The 22,902-nt window shown below is 46.6% G+C and overlaps 1 protein-coding gene across 8 annotated transcripts in view; it reads left to right on the forward strand.

Moving 5' to 3' along the window:
• The window catches only part of OSBPL3 (oxysterol binding protein like 3), a 151,881-nt gene that overhangs the window by 9,212 nt on the left and 119,767 nt on the right, over positions 1-22,902 (forward strand). For all 8 annotated transcript variants that reach the window (XM_027872133.1, XM_027872138.1, XM_027872136.1 and 5 more), the window contains exon 2: positions 7,945-8,067. The gene's annotated coding sequence lies outside the window, so the exon portion shown is untranslated. The remainder of the gene's footprint in view (positions 1-7,944; positions 8,068-22,902) is intronic.

Below are 22,902 nucleotides of genomic sequence, written 5' to 3' on the forward strand. Positions count from 1 at the left end.
GTGTGTGTGTGTGTGTGTGTGTGTGTGTGTGTGTGTGTGTGTGTGTGAATGAGGCAGACTGACACACTTGCCTCTTCAGGCCCTCTTGAAAGTAGGCAGGACAGAAATCTTCAATGCTGACTGCATACAAATTTGGACTCCAGGATCAAATTCCTGCCTTGTCAAATTTCCCAAGGCTGGGATGGATTTATTGCCTACGAGTACCAGGCTGCATAGTTGGTTTTTTGCTGGTGGAAAATATGAATGGACTGTGGTTGTGGAACCCCAATCTAGGTAGGGGAGAAAGGGTTGGGCACTGGAAGGGTGACCTGAAAGGCTCTTTATTTCTGAAAAGGGTCAGAAACTCACCACTGGCATTACTTTGAGAAACAATTTTAATACGAGACAGAAGAGAATTAAAGTGTAAGGTTGTTTGGCTGTGAATGCAGGTCTACATCTTCCTCCATGGAGGCTTAGAAGGAGAGCCACGAGGGAGGCAGTGTGGTGTAATGGAGAGTGAACTCAGACTTTCTGAATGCAGACTTTTCGCCAGCATTATCTCGTTTGATCCTCACCCTCAGACAGGGTCATTAGTACTGGCAGCCCCATTCTGTACACTAAGAAAGTCAAGTCAGTAAGCATTTATTCAGAACTTACTATATGCGGGGAGAGTCAGGAGTGCAGCCAGTAGGGAGACGAAGGAGTGAACATAGCCGGCTTGAGCATTTCCTTAAAATGGAGGAAGTGTCCAATTAGAAGAAGGAGGGGGGCCAAGGCTTCCAGGGTGGAGCATCTTCTGGGGCGAGAAGGCAGCTGGAGAGTAGAGGAGGAAGAAGTCAGGAAGGAGGCAGACACAAGGCCAGGAGGAGCCAGGGTGCAGTTTTCTGGGGTTCTTTCCACTTCCTCACCTACTGCCTCCTTTCTCTGCCCATCTCCCTCCTCCGCCTCTCACACTGGGAGGAGCAGTGACTAGGGGATGAGACTGAGATCGAGAAGGAATGTTTGGGCACAGGGCCATGAGCTGCAGAGAACCTGAGTCATCACCTGGGCTTGTAGGGGCCTCGACTTGGAGCCGGCAGGAGCTCGGGAGGTATCTCATCCAAGGGCTTCATTTTACAGAGGAGGGAACAGGGGGCCAAAGGGATTGGCCTGCAGTTAAAAAGGTCATCCGGTTCAACCCCATCACTTACAGAGCAGGCAGCCGAGACCCAGAAAGGGAAAGTCACTTGGCCAAGATCACCTGGGCCATGGAGGTGGAGGAGAAAAGAAGCTGGGCTGGAAATCAGGAAGACCTCAGCCCAATCCACCGGTTTGTGAGCGCTTGCAAGTTCTTAACCTTTCTGAGCCACAGGAGACCAACCACACCAAAATTAACAGGGTCTCGCTGTGCTTTTAAAGCCATTAAAAAAAAATTCCCCATTGACATGTTAATATGTTTGACTGTTGACGGCCATTTGCATTTTTGTCTGAGTTCAAATCAGCTTATATTTACAAGAGAGTAAAAGTTAAAAATAATTATTATAAGGCAAATCTGTTCCCCCCCACCTTTTTAAAGGACATGATAGAAATAAAATAAATAAAAGAAAAAAAAAGACAGGCTAGCAAACGACCTGAACTATTTTGAACCAGAATCGAACCACCTATGGTTTCTTTCTCTCTAATCTTAATTAAACTTGAAGCAAATGCCACTGTGGAAGCAAAGCACATAATGAGGGAGTTGTGATTTCGACGGAGATCCTGGAGAGAGCTGGGTTTTAAGATTGTCGGAGGTACAGGTGAACTCTGGAGGGAAAGCCACCATTTGCCAGTTCTTCAGCCTCTCCATTCTCTATGGTTATTTAACAGAGGATACTTCCTTTGACTCCTAGATATGGAAATGGCAGCAGGAGAAACAATTAAGATGCCTTCCTCCCCAACCTTCCCAAGACTTCCCAGTCTTGGGAGTACTGTTGTAGAGCCTTGGAATGTTGGAGCTGGAAAACACCTGACAGGTCATCTAGCCCAACCTCTTTATTTTACAGATGAGGAAACTGAGGCCCAGACAGGTGAAGTGACTTGGGCCATATTGCATAATGAGTTAACAGCAGAGCTGAGACTCAAACCCAGGTTTTATGATCCCACAGATTCCATGATTCCATAGTTCCAAGAGTAGGCCTAGGGGTCAGGGGGATGAGCACAAAAGAGGGTTTCTAGGATTACAGATTTAGAGTTTAGAAGGGCCCCAGAGGCTTCCTGGGCCAAACCTTTCATTGTTGCAGATGAGGAAATTGAGGCCAGGAGGACAGGAAGCAAACAGGGGTCCTCTGTACCGTGATGTGTCATGGGCTTGGATCCCTGGTATTGTGTGACTTTAGGCAAATCCCTGAACCTCTTCTGACTTCAGCTCCCTCATCAGAAAAATGACAATAACAGTAGTGCCTGCCCCATCCCACCCCAGAGTGGTGGCGCTAAATAAATGTTCTGTTGACTATTTCCTGTTTGACCTCAGGCTAGATAGTTTGGCTTACTGGGCCCCAATTTCTTCTTGTACAAAAGGAGGGGGTAAGTCTAGTACAGGAGTTGTAACATTTATGCTGGTCTGAAGCCTGGGCAGCTAGCTGGGTGGATAGAGCACCCAGTCTGGAGTCAGGAAGGCCTGAGCTCAAAGGCGGCCTCAGATACTCCTGTGTGATCCTATTTCCCTCAGTTTCCTCATCTGTAAAATGAGCTGGAGAGGGCAATGGCAAACCACTCCAGTATCTCTGTCAAGAAAACCCCAAATGGGGTCACGAAGAGTCAGACTCGACTGAATAAGAAGTCTGAAGCTTATGGACCCTTTCTTGGAGTAATGTTTTAAATACTTAAAATACGTCGGCTTACAAAGAAAATCGAAGGTTAATGAAAATAAAAGTGTATTTTTTTTCCACTGTCAAGTTCATAAACCTCCTGAGATCTATCCATTAGCTCCTGGGAGAGTGAGCTTTGGGGGGCCCGGAGGCTCCTGCTCCATTGTGTCTGTGTTCTCAAACTCTAAAATGGGGCTGAGAAGACCAGTGTCTCTTAAGGGTCAAACAAGTCCAGGATGGCTGCGAAACCCTCGGGAAGCGTCAGAGGCGGCCCGCCCCCCGGGCCCAGCTTCGGTGTTATTCCAGGGGGTCCTTCTCCAGCCTGGTTGTTGGGACTTGTTTCCAGGTCACACCAACTGGACTCTAGGGGAGAAGCCACGGGCCAGGCATGACTCACTCACTCATAGACAGAGGGACAGGTCTATGCTTATGCTGCTGAGGCCAGTGGAGAATTGGGCTCGAGGCCCCAGAGCACCTAGAGAGTGGGGGATGGGAGGCAGGTGGGGTGGTGGCCTGGGGCTCCCAGGCCCTGTACAGATACACTGTCATTGAGGGGGGCACAGGGAGCTCCCTGAAATCCCTCTTTTAATAAAGATCAGAGTAGATAGAGAGCTAGCTTCAGAGTTGGGAAAACTTGGAATTGATGCTAGCTGTGTGCAAGGCATATAGTAAGCACTTAATAAATGCTTCTGGACTTGACTCTGATCAAGTCATTTAATTTCTCAGTGCCTGGGACAACCTTCCAAGACCCTAGGTTACAAAGGAGGTGCCGTCCTGCATCTTTGGAGGGAGTTTTGACCACAAGAGTTCCCTGCACTGATCAAGTCACTGTCTAGAACCTTCCTTTCCTTCAAGCCCCTCCCAATAGCTGCAGTCTGTGGGATTTACAAAGCGCTTTGCATTCATGATCTCACTGGACTTGAAATCAGGAAGACCTGAGTTTGAATCTTACCCCAGACACTTCAAGTCAGTCAACTAACAGTCATCCAACATTTATTAAGCACCTACTAAGTTCTGGGCGCTGTGCTAAGTGTTAGGGATACAAAGAAAGGCAAAAAACAAACAAAACAAAAACAAAAACCCCCCCCAACAACCCAGCTACTATCAGTGTGACCCTGGACAAGTCACTTCCTCTTTCTCAGCCTCAGTTTCCTCATCTGTAAAATGGGGATAATAGCAGCACTGAGATGGTGCTGGAGCATCCTGCCTTTCATCCTTAACACCTTTAACTGACTCTTGGTCTAGTCGTCTCACCGCCCTGGGTCAGCCTTCCCTGGACATTCTCCAGTGAGGAAGTAACCTGCAACAGCTGGCCTCTTGCCTCGAGGTCCTAGGACCCCAGTCCGGGGAGGAGGACATTCCAACCACAGTCGGAGAGGAGGAGAGGGGTCACAGGTCAGAGTCTGCCTCTGAGCACAAGAGTGCATTTTGGGAGGCACCGTGGTGTCCTAGATAAAGCCCGGAATTTGGAGTTAGAAAGACCTGAGTTAGAACCTGCCTCAAACGATTAGTAGCCGAGTGACCCTGGACAGAGGTCACCTCACTGCTCTGTGCCTCAGTTTCCTTGTCTATAAAATGAAAGGGTTGGACGCAGCGGTGTCTAAGGACCTTTCTTTACAACTCTACAGAGAGGGTGGGGAAGAGGAATCTTGGCATCCAGTCTGAGCTCTGCTAAGAAAGCGTGTAGAGAAAGGACACTTGCCGGGCTGATGGTTGGTTGGGTTCCTCCCTGGGCTGAGCCCACAGTTTCAGCCTGTCCCAGCCAGACTTGCCTTCACTCCCTGGCAGTTTTCTGCCATGCCCATGCCCCAAGGGCTGAACCCTTTCATCTTTAGAACTCCGACCCTGGGCTGCCTCGTTCTCTCCATTGTCAAATCCATCCATTTAAGGCTGACCGAAGCTGTTCCTCCTCTCCCCCGTCCCTTTCCATTTCTGAAACCACAATCGGATCAAAGTTTTCATTATTTTGGGGGAAAAATAACATAAAAAAACTTTCATTACTTCTGGAAAGGAAGTATTAGTGTGTTTCCCCATGGGTCTACTCATCAAACCTTTGCAAACCAAAATACCCCCCACCCTCCAACACTTTCCTGTGCTCCAATAAGACAATTTGTATAAAACATTTTGCCAACTTTTAAAGGACTATATACATTTTGGCTGCTATCATCATCATCATCATCATCATCATCATCATCAATACTAACAATAATGATAATAGCTAATATTTATAGAGCAGTTTCTGCCTGCTAGGTAGGCCCTGTGCTAAGTGCTTTAAAATAATGATCACAAGTTGGTACCAGACTTCTGATGTTGAAACACAGATCTTGTTAGAGAGGTGGTGGACCATGGGCGTGGAATGGTACATACTCAGTTGTAACTGTATTGGTTGGTTTGGTTTAACTGTTTTATTGTCTATAATAAGGGTGGGTACTATGTGGGTGAATATTATTGGGATACAAATGTGGTGTTAAAATCTATGAACAAGACCGCACTTAATTAGAGCATGAGCCACCATAATACACAGTGTAGAGCCCCCCATATAAAAGGAAGTGAGTTATCCAAATGCTTTTAAAAACAAAGGATTTATTAGAGATTATTAATTTCACCAGACCTAAGCTCAGAAAAGTGCTCAGATTAAGGAACGGAGCATTTATTAAGGATCTACTGTTACAGATAATGTCTCATTTAAGGTGCTTGTATGATGCCCTGCCCTGGAGTTTATTAGTATGATTTCAGACAGGATCTGTGATTGTATCTGCTGGGCAGGAGAAGCTCTGGGTGTGGAAACCTGGGATCACAACCCAGCCATGACTTAGGAAGTAAGTCCTGATGGGCTGAGGCAGGGTCTAAAGTGCAGAGAGATTAGGGCTGGCCTAGAATCACATATTTAGCAAGTGTCAGAGGGACGACCTGAGCCCCAGTTTTTCTGTGGGCAATCCTAGCCTAATTCACTATGGCCAGTTACCTCTTAGAACTCAGCACAGTTAGATAAATTCCAGGCATTTGTTAAGGGGGAAAAAAGGTATTCTGTAGAATCCAAGATTCTTAGGAATCTTTGCTAGGAATGCTAGAAGGGGCATTTGAGGTCATCCTTTCTCCAGCCTTTTCACCACTTAGCTGCCAAAGTAGGATTCCTAAAACCCAGATGCGACTGGAATTCACTAACACAAACACACAAGAAAATCCCATAAAAAGAAATTTGCCCTCAAGCCCCCGGAGTCTGGCTCCCACCTGCCCCTAAGGCTTTTGCCCTAGTACTCCCCTTCTGCATTCCTCCAGTCTGGCTTGCTAACAGGTCTCTGTGCTGCCTGCTCCATTCTGGTCTCCGCATCTCCCAGAATGCTGCCCTTCCTCACCTCTCATGGCAGTTTCCATATCACCTTCTATGAAGGGCTGTTCTCGGTTTCCCGGGTTGTCAGTTATCTCCCTCTTGAAATTACTTTGTCGCAGTGGAAAGAGCACCAGCCCTGAAGTCAGGAAGACCTGAGTTCAAATCCGGCCTCAGACACATAACACTTACTAGCTGTGTGACCCTGGGCAAGTCACTTAACCCCAATCGCCTTAAAAAAAAAAGAAAGAAAGAAATTACTTTGCATTTGCTTAATTATGCATGTGATGTTTCACTGCACCCCCCACCCCCTTCCCCACTCAACCATCTTTATCTTGCCCAGGCTGGAAATATAGCCACTCATGGACCCCATCCCCTTGCTAATGGGCTTGGAATTCTGCTCATTATTTCCCGTTCATCCTGTTTGTAGCTTGTTTTGTGTGTATTTGTTTGCACGTTGTCTCCCCCATTAGAGTGTAAACTCCTTGAGGGCAAGGCCTCTTTTTGTGTCCCTAGGACTCAGCACAGTACCTGGCACATAGTAGATTGTTGATTGATTGTTTAGTCCCTCCTTGAGTCTGACTCTCTGTGACCCCACTGGGGGTTTTCTTGGCAGAGATACTGGGTGGCTTGCCATTTCCTTCTCCAGCTCATTTTACAGGTGAGAAAACTGAGGCAAACAGGGTGAAGTGACTTGGCCAGGGTCACATAGCTATTAAGTGTCTGAGGTCAGATTTGAACTCGGGTCTTCCTGACTCCAGGCCTGGCACTCTATACACTGTGGTGCCACCTAGCTGACCGTATGTATCAGAGGCCAGCTCTCTAACCCCTCTACCAACATGCTTCTCACCTGGCACATAGTAGGTACTCAATTTTTGTTGAATCAGTCATGTTCATAGCACTCGCCCCCGACCCTTCATCCCATAGGTGAGGAAGCTGGAATCACGGAGATGAAGTGGCTTGCTCTAGGTCACACAGTAGGTTAGCAGTAGCCGTGATTGCGCCTTCTGGGTTGGTGCGGGGTTAAATGTTGACCTCGCACGCACCACTGGAGGGCTCCTGTGGGGCTCTGTCTGTGTTCACACCACCCCAGTGAGTTCTATTTATCCCTCTTAGTCCGGGTGAGGATGCTGTCCAGAGGAAGGAAGCAGGTGCCAAAGCCAGAGCCCCTTGCCCGCTTACAGAACTACGCTGTTAGCCTTGGTGCTCTAGGGCTCCATGGAGAGCGCCCGCAAATACCCCCCACTCGGGCCCTGAGAAATTCACTTCTGCCTTTGACTATGACTCTTCCAGACTGCAGCCGTTGGCTAGGCTATCTGGGGACAAAGTTAGAAACCTTTTTTATTTTTCAGCTTTCTTGGCTTAGACTTCTAGGCTGAGCTGTAAAAATAGGTACCTTTGAAAACCTGGAGGACCGTGAGCAACGCAAGCATTGACCATGCCTCCAGCAGATGAACCGTGTCACCCAGCCTTCTCACAGAGAGGTGGGGGGCTCAGGGCGCAGAAGGAGGCTTACGCTTCTGGACTTGGTCAGTGCAGGAATTTGTTTTGCTTGTCTAGGAATGTTTGTTACAAGGGTTTTGTGTGTGTGTGTGTGGAAGGAGAAGGTGGGAGAAAAAAATAGATTTTTATGTGAAAAAAATAAACTTTAAATTTAAAAAAATACTTCTGTGTTTATCATAGTCAGTGAGCATTTGTTAAGTACCTACTGTGTGCCAGGCACTGGCTAAACACCAATGATACAAAGAAATGTTGGGAAATAAGAGAGCTTGTGTTTGAGCTCTCTGGCTGAGCCTTCTCTTTTATTTTCAGGAATCTCTGAGGGAGAAGCCCACTTCTCCTGTCCCACCAGAAGGTTCTAACTGAGGTGTCAGCTGCTGGGGACCTTCCAGGCTGTGATTCCAAGCTGGGATGACTGCAAGCCTTCGAGAGAAGGTAGGACTTTGGTCATGGGTTGGTGCTGGTGAGGCTACAGCTATTAGTCATGTACGGTTGTTACCTCGAGGTCTAAAGCAAAGGTGTGGTGCTGCAAATAGCCTCAACTGGGCTGTGTGGGGTGTTCTAGCAAACCATCCCCATCAGCTTGTAATTAAACATCTGATGGACCAGAAGCACTCTGAAGCTAGGGAGGGATTCGTTTTTGTCTTTGTAAGAATAATTCACTGATGCAACAAACATTGGTTCAATTCCTACCACCATGCAAGGGCCTGAGGTAGAGATGAAAATGAAACAGAACCTGCCCTCGCGTAGCTTATGTTCTGTTGGGAAAACAGCATGTAATCAGAAAATACAAACCATCTACAAAGAAGATTCAGAGTAATTTGGGAGCAGCGCCAGGAGTAGGGATCAGGAAAGGTCTGGAATACAAGCTAGCATTGTTGCTGGTGCTAAAAGTGGTCTCAGTGACCGGCATTTATAAAACCTTAAGGTCTGCCAAGCATTTTCCTCGCGTTGTCTTGTTTGAACCTCGCAATAACTTTGGGAAGTAGGTAGTGAAGATATCATCTCCATTTTACAGATGGGGAAATTGAGGCTGAGAAGTGAGTAGGCATTTAATAAACTTTTGTTGCAGTGAGGCAGAATGGATCTGTGCTGGGCTCCTACTCCGTCCCTCTCACTACGCTAAGCACTATGTGAAGTAAGAGGGTCTGAGACACTCTCCTGCCTTAAAAGAGCTAATGAGGCAGCTGCGGCATGTTAGAACTCTGAGTAGACTGTAAGCTCCACGAGGGCAAGAATTGGGGTTTTTTTGCCCTGAATTGTTGGATTGGGTTGGACTGGAAAGAGCACTGAGTTTAGTTTCTGAATGAATGAATGAATGAAGGAAGGAATGAATGAAGGAAGGAAGGAATGAATGAATGAAGGAATGAATGAATAAATGAATGAATGAAACATTTAATAAGCATGACTGTGTGCTGAGCACTGGGGCTTCAGCTGGCACAGTTAAGTCTGACAGTCCCAGCTGTCCAGGAGCTCACGCTCTGGTGGGAGAAACAGTACATTTGAAAGGTTTTAGCTGAAAGGCGGATTTGAAGCCTGGCTCTGCTGCTAGCTAGTTGTGTGACCTTGGGCAAGTCCTCAGTTTCCTTACCTGTGAAAAAGGGAATAATAGCCCTGCTGAGAAGCCAATGATGCAGAAAATGTACTAGTAGATGCTTAAATGCTTGGCATCTAGGTGGCACAGTGGGTAGAGGGCCAGGCCTGGAGTTAGGAAGACCTGAGTTCACATGCAGCCTCAGACACTTAGCTCTGTGAACTTGGGCAAGTCACTTAATCTTGTTTGCCTCAGTTTCCTTATCTGTAAAATGAGCTGGAGAAGGAAATAGCAAACCACTCCAGTATCTCTGCCAAGAAAACCCTGAAAGGGGTCACAACTGAACCACAAATGCTTGCTTGATTGAACTGGTTTGGAAAGTACTTAGATGTACCCTGGGTGAATCATATTATATTAATTTCTCCCTGTGGGAGAGACAAGAGGGAACATGAAACAGTTGGAAACATTTCAGAGAAAACACATCCAAGTCTCAGAGTGTGCAGCAAAAACACTCACCTTGGTCCTCCAAGGTGAATTGTCCGGCCTTATTAATCAGGAGGCCTGTGGCAGAATTATCACCTTTTTATGGTGTTGGCCAAAGTCTAGTTAACTTGGCTGCGAGCTTCTGGGAGGGAGAAACCACTGTGAATAAAGAATGAAGTCAGGGCTGGGCTCTCAAGCAAAGGGGAGGCCTACACGGTGCTGAGGTCTCCCGACTGGAGGAAGTGGGACCTCAGTCCTTTGCCCCAGTGGTGGTGATGGGAGAGAGTGGGGGTGTTGTCTTAGCTGATGAAAACCTCTTGAGTGACTCAGGCAGGAACCTGGCTTATTTATCTGCTTTTCTGGGCTGGTGGGTCAGTGTGTAGCTTGGTTCCCCTTCCGTGGATGGCCTTGGAGAGGAAGAAGGAGGTGAGGAGGCTTAGGTTAAGCTCACAGCAGGGATGATGGTTCTGACACGGAGGCTACCTCTGACTTCTGGAAGAGAAAGTGGAGATGCCTGGTGGTTCCTGGACTCATGAGGGCCTGGTGAAACTGGCTTATTTTAGACCGTGTCTGCAATGTAGCTTTAAGATTTTAAGACCATTTTTTTGATTTTTCCTTGTGGGGCAGCTGTTGGCATAGGGATCATAAAACGGGAACGGGACCAAACCTTGAAAGGCATCTGGTCCACATGCCTTATTTTATAGATGAGGACACTGAGGCCCAGACAGGGGAGGGAATTTGCTAAAATCTATTGGGCTTGGGGGAGAGCTGAGTTTTAAACCCAGGACCTCTGACTCCAAATCCAGAGCTCTTTCCAACATACCACATACCTTGTTCATTTAGTAACTTTAAGGCTTGGCGATTGTTTTCATGTCATTTAAAAAATTCTGAACTTCATAAACACTAAATGAAATGAGCATTTCCATATACATTGAAGACTGGAGAAGGATTATGCATGAAACTGCAAATCTCCATTATGTAGGCTTTACTTTTAATTATCTAAGCTCAACAGGGAACTTTTAATACTTTCCTGCTTCTTTGTGATTCTTTCTGGCCTTCTTCGGGTTATCTTTTTTTCTTTTCTTTTTGAGGACGGGGGAAATCCTATCCCTAACCACCTTCATTCCCCCCAACATTGGGAAAAGAAAGAAAAACTCCTGTAACCAAAAAAAAAAGTGAAGCAAAACAAATTCCCACATTGGTTGGGATGAGGTCCATCTCCTTCTTCTCAAACCCATCACCTCTCCATCAGGAGGCAGGTGGCATCTTTCATCATTGGTCCTCTGGAATTGTGGACAGTCATTGCGTTGATCAGAGATTTTAAGTTTTTCAAGGTTTTCATTTTTACAACATTGTTCTCTGATAACATTTTCTCCTGGTTCTGCTCACTTCACTCTGCATCCATTCATAAAATCTTCCCGGGTTTCTTTGAAACTGCTTCTTTCCTCATTTCTTACCATGCACCAACATTCCCTTATTTTCATAGGCATCATTTGTTCAGTCATTCCCCAGTTGAGGGGCATCCCTCCCCGCCCGAAGACTGGCTCTTCTTTGTGTTCAGTTTCTTTCAGTAGGCCATAGGATGATTTGGAGGCCATAATATGATATTATATATAAAGTGCCTTCCAAACCCTAACATGCTAGGTAGGTGCAAATACCATTATCACTGTTGAGGGCAAACAATGAGAAAAGTCACTTCTCTGGTTTTACTCTGAGATCTCAGCTGTCAGCAGCCCAACAAAATGATTTTTTCTGAGAACTTTTTAATAAAAACTTCACCCAGCATTGCTATGTGAGGTTTATTATTAAAAGTCAACAAAAGGGATGAGAGTTTTCCTGGAAGTTAATGAAAATAGCATGTGGTTCTGAAAATATTTGATACCTTCAACATTCAATTTTGAATGGCAAAGAACATTGGATTTTTCAATGCTTGGCTTTGTGTGTTCTCAAACTGCCAAGTAAAACACAGTCTTTTAAAAAATTTTATTTATTTCTTTAAATATTTTCAACATACATGTAAAAAAAACATTCCTTTTTAAAAATTTTGAGTTCCACATTCTCTCCCTCTCACCTCCTGGCCACCTTTTGAGAAGGCAAGCAATATAGCGATTATATATATGAAGTCATGCAAAATATATTGCAGAAGAAAACACATACACACAAAACATAGTAAAAAAATCTGCTTCGACCTGCACCCAGAGTCCATCAGTTCTCTCTCTGAAGGTGGAGAGCGTCCTGTGAAATCATCTTGGATCATTGCCTTGATCAGAGTGGCCCTGTCATTCACAGACAGTCATCCTTACAGTATTGCCATTGCTATAAAGCACGATCTTTAAAAAGCAAACAAACTTGTCAGTCCTCTCAAGACGCTTTTTCATCTATGGCTGAGACATTTGGGAGAGCTATCATCTGCCGCGCAAAGGTGCCCAAGTGTGATCCCTGGTTGGGATGTGTTGTTCTGTCCTTGTATGGACCACATAGCTTCTTTTAATATTGACTTTTCCGGATTGTACATGAGGCAGCATGGTGGAGCTGTTAGTTAGGGACTGTGAAGGCCTGGGTTTGAATCCTGCCTCTTCCACTTTTTACCTGTGTGACCTTGGACAAGTCACTTAACTTCTGTGAAATTCAGTTTTGATTTATTTCAAAAGACTTAAAAAAAATTGCTTGCTGTGTGCCAGGCACTGTACCTTTAGGCAGAAGATTCAAAAACAAAAAAGAAGATAAACCCAGTCCTCAAGGGCTTACATTCAACGAGGGGAACATGGCATGTGAAAACAGGATTGTTTATTTGTCATTCATTCTGAAAGATTCAATTCAGTCCGATCCAACAAGCAAGGAGGTGTTTTCTCTAGGCCAGTGCCGGACACTGGGGTGCAAAGACAAATGAACGTTTCCTGCCTTCACGGAGCTTCTATTCTATGCTTGGGCGTGGGAGAGGTGACAGTGAGGAATTGGAGTGGTTTGATATTTGTCCATTCAATCTCTTTGGAGCTGGACTCCAGCCAGATCTCTGGATGAACACAGATTCACAGAGAAGAAACAAACTTGTACTTTTCTCCCTCCTACAGTTGTGGTTGTGATTTAGTCATGATAGGGTTCCATTTGCTTTAACAGCATCAGTTTTCATTCAGAACCTCCCTTTGACTTCACCATGTGCTTGTTCTTAGGGAAACAGCAGGGAAGGTAATGCCCCCTCTCTCTGGAAGAAGAAAGGATTTCTGTGCAGACCCGGGGCTGCAGAAGCCAAGGGTTAGCTCAGGCTTTGCATTCATCGGTGGAAGGATCCAGGAGCTCATTGAGTAGCTTCAAAGTACCGGCATGTCCAAATTTCAAATGTCTAATCCTTCTTTCACTTAGCCGTGCCTTTTTTTTTCTGTCTGATTTTATTTCTTACTTTGGCTCCAGTAAGCTCTGCAGGAGTGAGCCAATACCTCGGATCTGTCCGGGGATCTTGGGAGTGGATGAGATTCTCCAAACTCATGTACTTGCCTGTGTCTTGCCTGAGGTGCTCTATGATACTATCCACTCCCAGAGAAGAAATACACGACAGTCCCTCTAAGGTCCCTTCTAGCTCCGAATCTGTGATCCTTGCGGGTTTTTTACTAGCGTTTAATTTTGCCTTCAGAAGCTGCATGGGCTGGGTTCAGAGTCAGAGGGTGCCCTATTCAAGTCCCAGCTTTCCTAATTCAGTTATGTGGGATGTTGGACAAGTCATGCTCTTGGGGCTTGTTTTCTCATCTGTAAATTGAGCGGGTACACCAGTAGTTGGCCTCTCAGGCTCCTTCCAGTGCTAGGAGCTAACCCTGTGATCCTGGGAGGGACATAACCCTGCTCAGTCGAACAATTGGCTTGGGAAGGAGGAAGCCAGTAGGGCGGAGTGAGAGCCACAGTAAAGTTTGCTCCGGGTGGGAATGTACAAATGCCATTCAGTTCGGCCCACAAGCTCAGTCTTTTAGGACCGGCTCTCTGCATCTAGTCAGAGCAAGCATTAAAGACAGCTCCGAACTGGAAGAAAGGGGAAAGATAAGGAAGAAGCACCAGGTGGGACCACTTGGTTGGGCTGCGAACCAGCATGTCTAAACACACGGTGGATTGATTCCCTCAAAATGAGAAATGGATGAAAGCGAGGACATGGACCCTGACCGTCATCTACAGAGAAGTTTGGTCCAGCACAAAAGCTGATGACAAAGTCAGAAAGCCTTCGTCAGCAGACACTCACAAATCTCCTTTCTGAGTGGGAGTCAAGGCATCCAGGAGGCAGCCGCACAGCCTCATGGAGGAGGATGACAGAAGGCTCTCAGGGCTATTTCTCTTCTTTTTTTTTTTTTTTTGTGAGGCAATCGGGGTTAAGTGAATTGCCCAAGGTCAAACAGCTAGTATGTGTCAAGTGTTTGGTCTGAGGCCAGATTTGAACTCAGGTCCTCCTGACTTCAGGGCCGGTGCTCTATCCTCTGCGCTACCTAGCTGCCCCTTCTCAGGGCTATTTCTCAGGGACATAAGAAGAGAAAATATGCACAGGCTTGACGTGGGATCCAGCAAAGCTGAATGATCCAGGGAGCATCTGTGGCTGGAACTGAGAAGAACACAAGAGTGTATCTGAGCCATCCAGAGCTTACCGAACTCTAGTCTAACCAACTGGCATGACATGCCTCGTCTGGGCCCACCAACCCCTGTTCCCAATTGGTGGATGGAGGGACAGTGTGGGGGAGAGGCAGTGCTCTGCTTAAGTTGATGAAGTCAGGAACGCCTGAGCAAATATTTACTTAAGAAATCCATGCGGAAGGTTAAGCACACACACACACACACACACACACACACACACACACACACATTTTCACATAGGCCAGCCCTCTAATTGATGGAGGAGAAAACTGAGCCACACCAGGAATGCATAGCAGGGCCAGGATTTGAACCTACAACTTCTGGCTCCAGATCCAGTGTCTGTCCCCAACCCCAGCTAACAGCTTGTATTTCACATCTTTCTATTTTGTTTTGTGCTGCCAAGTAGAAGTACTTTAGGTAAGAACAATGGTGAAACTGACTTCTAGAAAGAGAGCTAGGTAACACACACACACACACACACACATACACACACACGCACACGCACGCACACATGCACGCGTGCATGCATACATGCACACTCACACACATGCGCACATATACCACAGAGGATGACCTTAATTGAAATCCCAAATCAAATACTTACTAGTGGTGTGACCCTGGGCATATCACTGAACCGCTGCCTGCCTCGGTTTTCTCAACTGTAAAATGGGAACAATATTAGTATTTACCTCACAGAGTTATTGTGAGGATGGGAAAAAAGATGAGACAATCATGGTAAAGTGCTTTGTAAAGCGCTTTGTTGCAGAGCAGGCGCACATCTGCACTGGTAGATCAAACGATGACAGAAAAGACCCATTTTTCTGAGAAATTCAGGCTGATTTTTCAGCCCTCCGATGTCTGAGGGCCATTTTCTTTGAACTTCCAGAGGAGGGGTCTCAGGGTTAACGTGGCTATGGCGGTATGGGGGCAGCAGTGACTGTGGATGTGAGGAGGGCTGGGAGGCTTCATTGTCCTCTTTGCTGCCGGAGTCTGAGGAGAGCCCGCCCTCACCCACTTGCTCTGCCAGCTCTGGGCTCCTCCGAGAGGCTCTTCAGATCCCAAGTTAGCCAGGCACCAGACAGCTTCAGATGAGTGAGCGAGGCCTCCAAACCAGGTCAGGTGTGGCCAGGGGCAGAGAGAGACTGGCCCTCCCCTTTTTGATGCGTCTGGGCACGTTGCTGTCGGCACTCAAGGGCAGAGGGAACATTTTGGAAATTGCTGCTTTCCACCGTCTTTGGTTTGTTCCCAGGACACTAGGCAGTGAGGCATGGTGGGATGTCTGTGTTTGATAGGATGAGACAGAAGTGATCTTCGAAGACACCAAGGCTGTCTTTGTGTTCAAAGGTTTCCTAGTTGATTTGTTTTCAGTTTTTCATCTGGAGTTATCACCGGTGGTTGAACACTCGGTTTCCAATGCTGCTGACAACACTCTTTTTTATTCACGAAAGTATGGGCACTCAAGTCTAGAGGGAAATGCCACAGGCCTGCTTTCAAGCCCTGCCTCTGACATATACTGCCTCTGAGACCCTGGGCCAGCCTCTAAGCACTTAGGACCCCATGGACCTCCTTGAGGCGATGGGCCCTAGATGGGCATTCCCAGCCTGGCCAGGCTGATGATTTATTTCTCTGGACTATATGCCTTTGTGAAAAAGTCACCAAATATTTATTTAGTACCTGCTATATGCCAGGCATTGTGCTTAGCTACAAAGGACATAGCAATGTAAATGCCTGCCCCAGAGCTTACATTCTGTAGGGGGAGATTTTTATATATATATGTTTATCGGGGGGTGGGGGAGGGCCCTAGCAGCCTAAGGGTTGCCTAGTGTAGGAAGTGGGAGTAATGAGAGAAAAGGAAAAGCATTATTAAAACATTTATACTTTAATATGCATAAAAGAAAAAAAATGCAGATGAAAACTTAAATAATAGAATAATTGTGCAACTACCCTGTTAAATTTTCTATATTCTTTTAAAATAGCTAACATTCACTAAGCCCATACTATGTGTTCAGTGACTTGGTGGATAGAGCACTGAGCCTGCAGTCAGGAAGACCTGAATTCAAATCCCACCTCAGACACTAGCTGTGTGACCCTGGGCAAGTCACTTAACCTCTGTTTGCCTCAGTCCACTGGAGAAAGAAATGGCAAAGCACTCCAGTATTATCGCTCAGGCTGACCTCATTTTCCCAGCCCTTGGTTAGTTTAAGCCCTGGGTACCCAGAACCGTACTCCCCTTGACTCTGGGATACAATGAAGAATTGAATAATTAGGCTCAATACAAATATACATAGGAAGTGACTTTTTTTTAATAAATGACCTTTTTTTTTCTGAGAAGATTGTCTTTGGTTTTTAATGTCCCCTGTGCTTTGCTTTTGTGTATGTATATATTTATATATATCTATATATATACACACACATGTGCTTATACATATTATGTGTGTACACACATGCATACATATAAGTGACTCAGTGGTTAAAGCACTAGGCATGAAGTAAGGAAGATTTGAATTCGAATTCTGTCTCTGATACTCACTGTGTGACCTTGGGCTAGTCACTGTGCCTTACTTTCATCATTTACAAAATGAGGTTGGGGGACTAGATAGCATCTTGCCTCCTTCCTGCTCTTTGTCTCAGGTCCTGTGGTCTTTTAATGACCGGTTTCCCTCCCACTAAAAGCAGCTGTTTTGTAGATATTCCTCAGAAGGTTTAATACAAAAGACAAATAGGAGAAGACTGCCTTTTCAGTCAAGTCAATGAGTACTTAGTAAGCACCTACTGTGTACCAGGCACTGTGCTAGGCTAGAGAGTCAAAGAAAGGCAAAAACAGAGCCTGCCCTTGAGAAGCCCCCAGTCTAATGGGGGAGATACAGATGCATATGTACCAACCGATAGACGAGAGGGGAAATCAGCAGCAGGAGGAGGGCGCTGGAGTTAGGAGGGGTTGGGAAGGCTTCCCGTTAGAGGGTGGGATTATACCTGGGATTCGAAGGCAGCCAGGGAAGCCGGCAGGCGGAGTGAGGAAGGATGCCCTCCCTCCCAGCACCCCAGTTTGGGGCACAGCCAGAGACAATGTGTGGAGGCGGGAGATGAGGAGCAGCCTGGAGGCCAGAGTGTGTGGAGAGAAGGTGTGAGAAGACAGGTGAGGTAGCAGGGGCCAGGCTGGGAAGCACTTTAAGGACCACATGGACGATTTCAGATTTGATCCCGGAGGTAATGGGGAGCCATTGGAGTTTCCTGAATCGGGGCAGTGAGGCAAAGCATTTAATAAGCACTTCCTATGTGCCGAGTGCTCTTCATACTAACATAAACGTAAGATAGCCTCTGTCCTCAAGGGACTTACATTCTCCCAGGCTTCAAAGTGACAGATTGAAGGGAGGGACAGAGGGAGTCAGTGACCGCATGGCAGGAGGGCGTGGGCGGGTGGCTGGACTTCACCTTTGTGAGCTTGAGGTGGGAGCTGGAGGTCTGGATGGGAGGGGCTCCTGGCAGGCGTGAAGGTCTGGAAAGAAGGTGTGGTCCGGTGGCTGGAGCTGGCAGGTTAAAGGGGGCCCTTCCCTTGTCTCCCCTCCACCGAGGCCAATGGTGATCCCTCTGTGTCTTAGTTATCTGCTTGTGCTCTGATGCCTCCTCCTCCTCTAGCCAGCCTGGACTGAGCCTCTCTGGAGAGAGCTGGGCTGGTCCTCAGACAACAGTGGCCTCCCTTCAGCCCAGAGTGGGAGTCCTGCCAGGACCTGGCAGCACTCCTACCCCACTGGCATCATTTTCTTTTCTTTCTAATTTCTGATTTTCCCCCTTATTTACCCATTTCCCCCCTTCCTTCATCATCCGACCTTTGCCTCAGCCCCACTCAACTTTGTCCTTCTTTCTCTTCTACTCTTTTCGTCCCTGCGTCAATTAGTCAGTCACCAAATATTTATTTAGTACCTGTTATGTGCCAGGCATTGTGCTAGCTACAAAGGACACAGTGATGTAAATGTCCACCCGGAGCTTACATTCTGTAGGGAGAGACCATATACAGGCAGAGAAATACATACACAAGTAATTTGTTGGGGGGCAGGGGAGGGCCCTAGCCCCCTAGGGGTTGCCTAGCGTAGGAAGTGATGGCAGAATTGAGCTCTGAAGAAAGCCTGGAAGTCTAAGAGACGGAATTGAGGACAGAGTTCATTCCATGCATGGGAGGGCACAGCATTTCAAAGGCATGGAGGTAGGAGATGAGGCATCACGTGTAAGGTCCAGTTTGGCTAGACCATAGAATGTGTGGAGGGCAGTGATGAATAACCAGGCCAGAACGATTGGGCTCTGCCCTAGGAGAACTCTTAACCCGAGTGACTCCATTCTGAATTCATAATGAGCATGGCCACCCCACGCACACTAGTGCCCGAACAACTCGAGTGTCTTGTCAGTCTCTGGAGGGCCTGGATGTTCTTAGTTACACTTGCTTTGATGCTTGGGACTCTGGTAACTTATATGAAGCAAAGGCCCCTGGGTCTTCTCACCTGAGACACTTCCCTCCGGCACCTCGGGTTGTCCCCCGGACAGACAGAAGCTTGACTCCACGTTGTCACCTCCCTCTGCCTCGGTGGGGAGAGTGGAGGGGGCTGCCCTGGCCATTCTCCGGCCTTTCTTTCGGACACACGTTCGGCACCGAGTCCTTGCAGTCTGCACTGGATTGAATCACTCTCTCTGTGGCATCTCCCCTCCCTCCCCCTGCCCCCTCCCCCTTAACTTGGCATCGATGAATACCTTCTTTTAGAGCACAGTCTATTCTGGAGAATGAAGGAACTCACATCACCCACTCAAATCACTCCTCTCTCTCCTCTGCTTGTCCTGACTTTCCAGAGGATGCTGGGGGAAAAGGCAGCCTGAGCACCCCTGAGCCAAACAGTCCTACTGAGAGACCCGTGTCATGTCCCCGCCCCCTCATCCTCTGCAGATGGATAGCCTAGGGAGATGTTCAAGGAGATTCTAGAGTGGGGGAGGTGAAGAAAACGCTCCTGCCGTTTTACGTGAAGGAATGCGGAGTTTCTCTGCGGCGTTTGGAAGAAAGTGCCTTCTTGTACGGGGGTCAGAGGACCTGGATTCTAGTCCTCCTTTGGATGCTTACATCTAGATGGTCTTCGACTGGGATCTAACCATTTGGTCATGGTTTGCTCATCTGTGAAATGAAGGACTTAGTGCTGGAAGAGACCTCTTGGGTTAAACTAGATGACCCCTAAGGTCTCTTCTGGCCCTAAATCTATGATCCTATGAGTTCAAGCTCTTATACTTCCTAACTGTGAGCCTTTGACAGAGTCACTACCATTCTCCAGGCCTCAGTCTCCACCTCTGTGAAATGGGAGGGGTTGGATTAATTGGCCTTCAAGGTCCCATCCAGCTCAAAATGGATGTTCCTTGGAGTCTAAATGAATGAGGCAGAGTTCTCTCTGGTTGATTATGCATGGGAGTTGTTTTCCATTTTCTTGGGATAAGTAAGAGACCCTTGAAATATGCTACACAGTGTACTTCTCCTATTTCGGCTGCAGCTTAGCTCTCCATTCATATTTAAATAGACCTCCCACTGAAAGTGCTGTCTCTTTGGATGGCAGACATAAAAAGATCTGCTCTGTCTGTTGGCATATTTTGAGATCTCTCAGGCAGATTTATGGAACAACCTTTGTTAAGAGCAGTCTCTATCACTTGAAGTCCTTTCTAATTTGTTTGTTTAGACAGGCATGGAGGAGTAAATGAGATTTCTCTCTTTCCTCCCCCCCATTAGATGAATTATTTTGTGTGTTTCTTTAGTACATTCTCTCAACAAGATTCAATTAAATAGATGTTCGTTAATAACAACAAATCCAGTTCCCATAGCATAAAACCCTTGGGAGGTTATTATCACCATTTTACAGATGGGGAAACTGAGGGACAGAGAAGGTGAAATGGTTTGCCCAGGTTCACACAGTGTCAGAGATGGAATTTGAACCTAGGCTTCCTGCCTCCAAGTCCCAGCCCCTTCCATTCTATCACGTTGCCCTCTTGGTGCATATGTGCTAGACATCATGACTTGAGAAGATATATAGATGAGTCCCTTCCCTCAAGTAGCAAATGGACCCAGATAATTGTGACATGGTAAGGACTAGAGACATGTACAAAGAAAATAACATGGGGACTTGGAGGAGAGAAGGCTCCCATCTGGTGGGGGTAGTGTTGGTACAAGAAGGTGGACCAGGTGGAGGGGTGAGCATCATGGTCCACACAAAACGTGAAGGAGGGACATGACAAGGTGTATGCCTGAAACAGTGGGTCTGAGCCACCATGCATGGAATGTAAAGGAAGGGTAGGAGATTGGGATGGAGAGTTATGTTGGCATCATCAATCCGTAGATGTATGAAGTCTAGAAATGATGCAAACATCCAACAGAACACCAAGGGAAGAGTCTTTTTAGAAATCCAGTCACTGAGTTACTGTGTAAACGTTAGCTGAATGCTTACTCCGGTGGATCTGTGATTCCATGGATGTGAGTACGCCCTCCACTGCAGCACATTGTCGCCTGTCCATCCTTTCCAATTCTGTGCAACTGTTGTTTACGTTTTCCCAGAAGGCTTCCATAGGAAAGCCACCATGCCTCTTATTTTTTGAGTATGCTGGAGAATATGAAAATCTCTCAGCTTATCCATCAGTGGTTTGTCCTTCTTACTACACATCTGGCCCAGTTATACATGTTCTCTAAAATACGCTGCTCCCACCATGGAAGTCGGGGCCTTTGTGTCTTCTGTTTCCCTGAAGATTAGTCATGATTTGAATTCTGAGGTCCTGGGGATCCATGATTCATAGCCCATCTTGATGGACTTTTGTTCCTCTTGTTTGGGAGGTGGGTGACTACATGTGCGGAATGTTGCATGCATTGTTCAGCATGGGTGGTTGCTGTGTTGGTCAGTTTTGTTTTGCTGTTTTTCTTTATTATGAGGGAGGGTAGGGGCGATGAGCATCAGGAAATCACTGATGTACAATGAGGAAATCAGGAAAACTTTGAAAAGAACTAAGCCTTTGAACAGGTGACCAATTTTGATCTGTTAAAAGCTTGCCAGTTGGCAGCGTTGTTCCGTATACAATCAAGCCCATGCCTCTCCTTGTTCAATTTTAGAGTTGGCTCAGCATCTGAAACAAACGTCCAACAGGTAGATATTGATGGAATAATTCACCACAGCGTCATACAGATAGAGTGTGGACTGGGATTCAGATCCTGGATCCGACACTTAATAGCTAGGAAAGTCACCTCCCCTCTCTGGGCCTCAGTTTCACCATTTATAAAGTGAAAGCGTTGGATTTGATGGCTTCTAAAGCCCCTTCTTGCTCTAAAGCTATGATTATGTAGTCTGTGGGCTGCCTGTACAGCTCTGTACTGAAGTGCGGACCACCTGCATTAAAAAAAAATAAGTTTTATTAAAAGCTTAACATTGAACATCAATGTTCGATGCTCTGGCATAGACGTTTCTCATCCACTTGGTTCTTTCGGTGTGAATGGTTAGATTATTTAGAATTCCATTTGGGAGGGAGGTGTTTACATTTCCGTAGATTTCTCTGAGGAGACATGGTGTGATGTTCTTGGGCTGAGGTGACTGGTCTAACACTAATTAAAATGAAGAAGGAAACAAAGCTGGAGGTTCTGGCTTCCTGAAGGAGAGGCCATTTCAAGAGGTGTAATTTGGGGATTATGCTCAGGTGACTAAGGGAGTCAATGGTTAGCAATACTCCCGTGACTACCTCAAGTGGGATTAAGTCTCAATGAAGCTGCCAGACCAGCTTTGAAGAAACAGTCAGAGGAACCAGCCTTAGATCAAGTAGACTTTCCATTGTGTGTGGATTTGGGTCTCTGTGTGTGAGATGGACGTGAGAGGTCAGTTACATGGCGCCTCATGAACACGCGAGCGTAGAGGAAGAGGATGATGTCAGAGGGCTCACGGAGCACTGAAAGCTGTAACACGCCATGGAAACCTAAGCGGATACACAAGTTCTCTAATTTGAGCCTCACAACCACCCCGCCATTTTATAGATGAAGAAACTGAGGGGGAGAGAGGTCAAGTCACTTGCCTAGATCACCCAGCTACTATCTGAGGCTGGATTTGAACTCGGGTCCTCCTGACTCCAAATCCGGCACTCCACGCACTGCACCACCTGGTGGATACTACCCGGCACGGGATGCTGCAAGAACAGTTAGTTAAAATTAGAAGCTTGCAGCTGCTCTGGAGCTGGGGTGATCTCTCTCTATCTGTCTTGCTCCCACACCCGTCATGAGCGTGTGCTCCTTGCTACATGTCCCAGGTACAGCTCGTAGTCCTTGCCCCAGGTATAAAAATTCCTAGTTCTGGTTCTGTGTGGATAGTAATGAGAACAAGAACCGTGAATGTTTACATAGCACTTTACAAATACTTTCTGCTTTTTTGGGTAGCTTCCAAGTCGCACCAGTGTGGCCCCATCAAATTGCTGATAATTCAGTGAAAGGAAATTGGTAACGCTTCCTGTTCTTTTGGTCTGGATCTCAAAATAAACATCTGATCCCAATGGGCAAAGTGAGACAGATTTTCAAATCCTTCACTTCTGTGCCTCAGAAAACAATTGGCTCTGGAAAGCCGAGCAGCCCTGTGACCAGAGGACACCTCGTCCCTTTTGCTCCC

This window comes from Vombatus ursinus, unplaced genomic scaffold (assembly GCF_900497805.2).
Source record: "Vombatus ursinus unplaced genomic scaffold, bare-nosed wombat genome assembly UNPS02014799.1, whole genome shotgun sequence".
Classification (NCBI taxonomy): Eukaryota; Metazoa; Chordata; class Mammalia; order Diprotodontia; family Vombatidae; genus Vombatus; species Vombatus ursinus.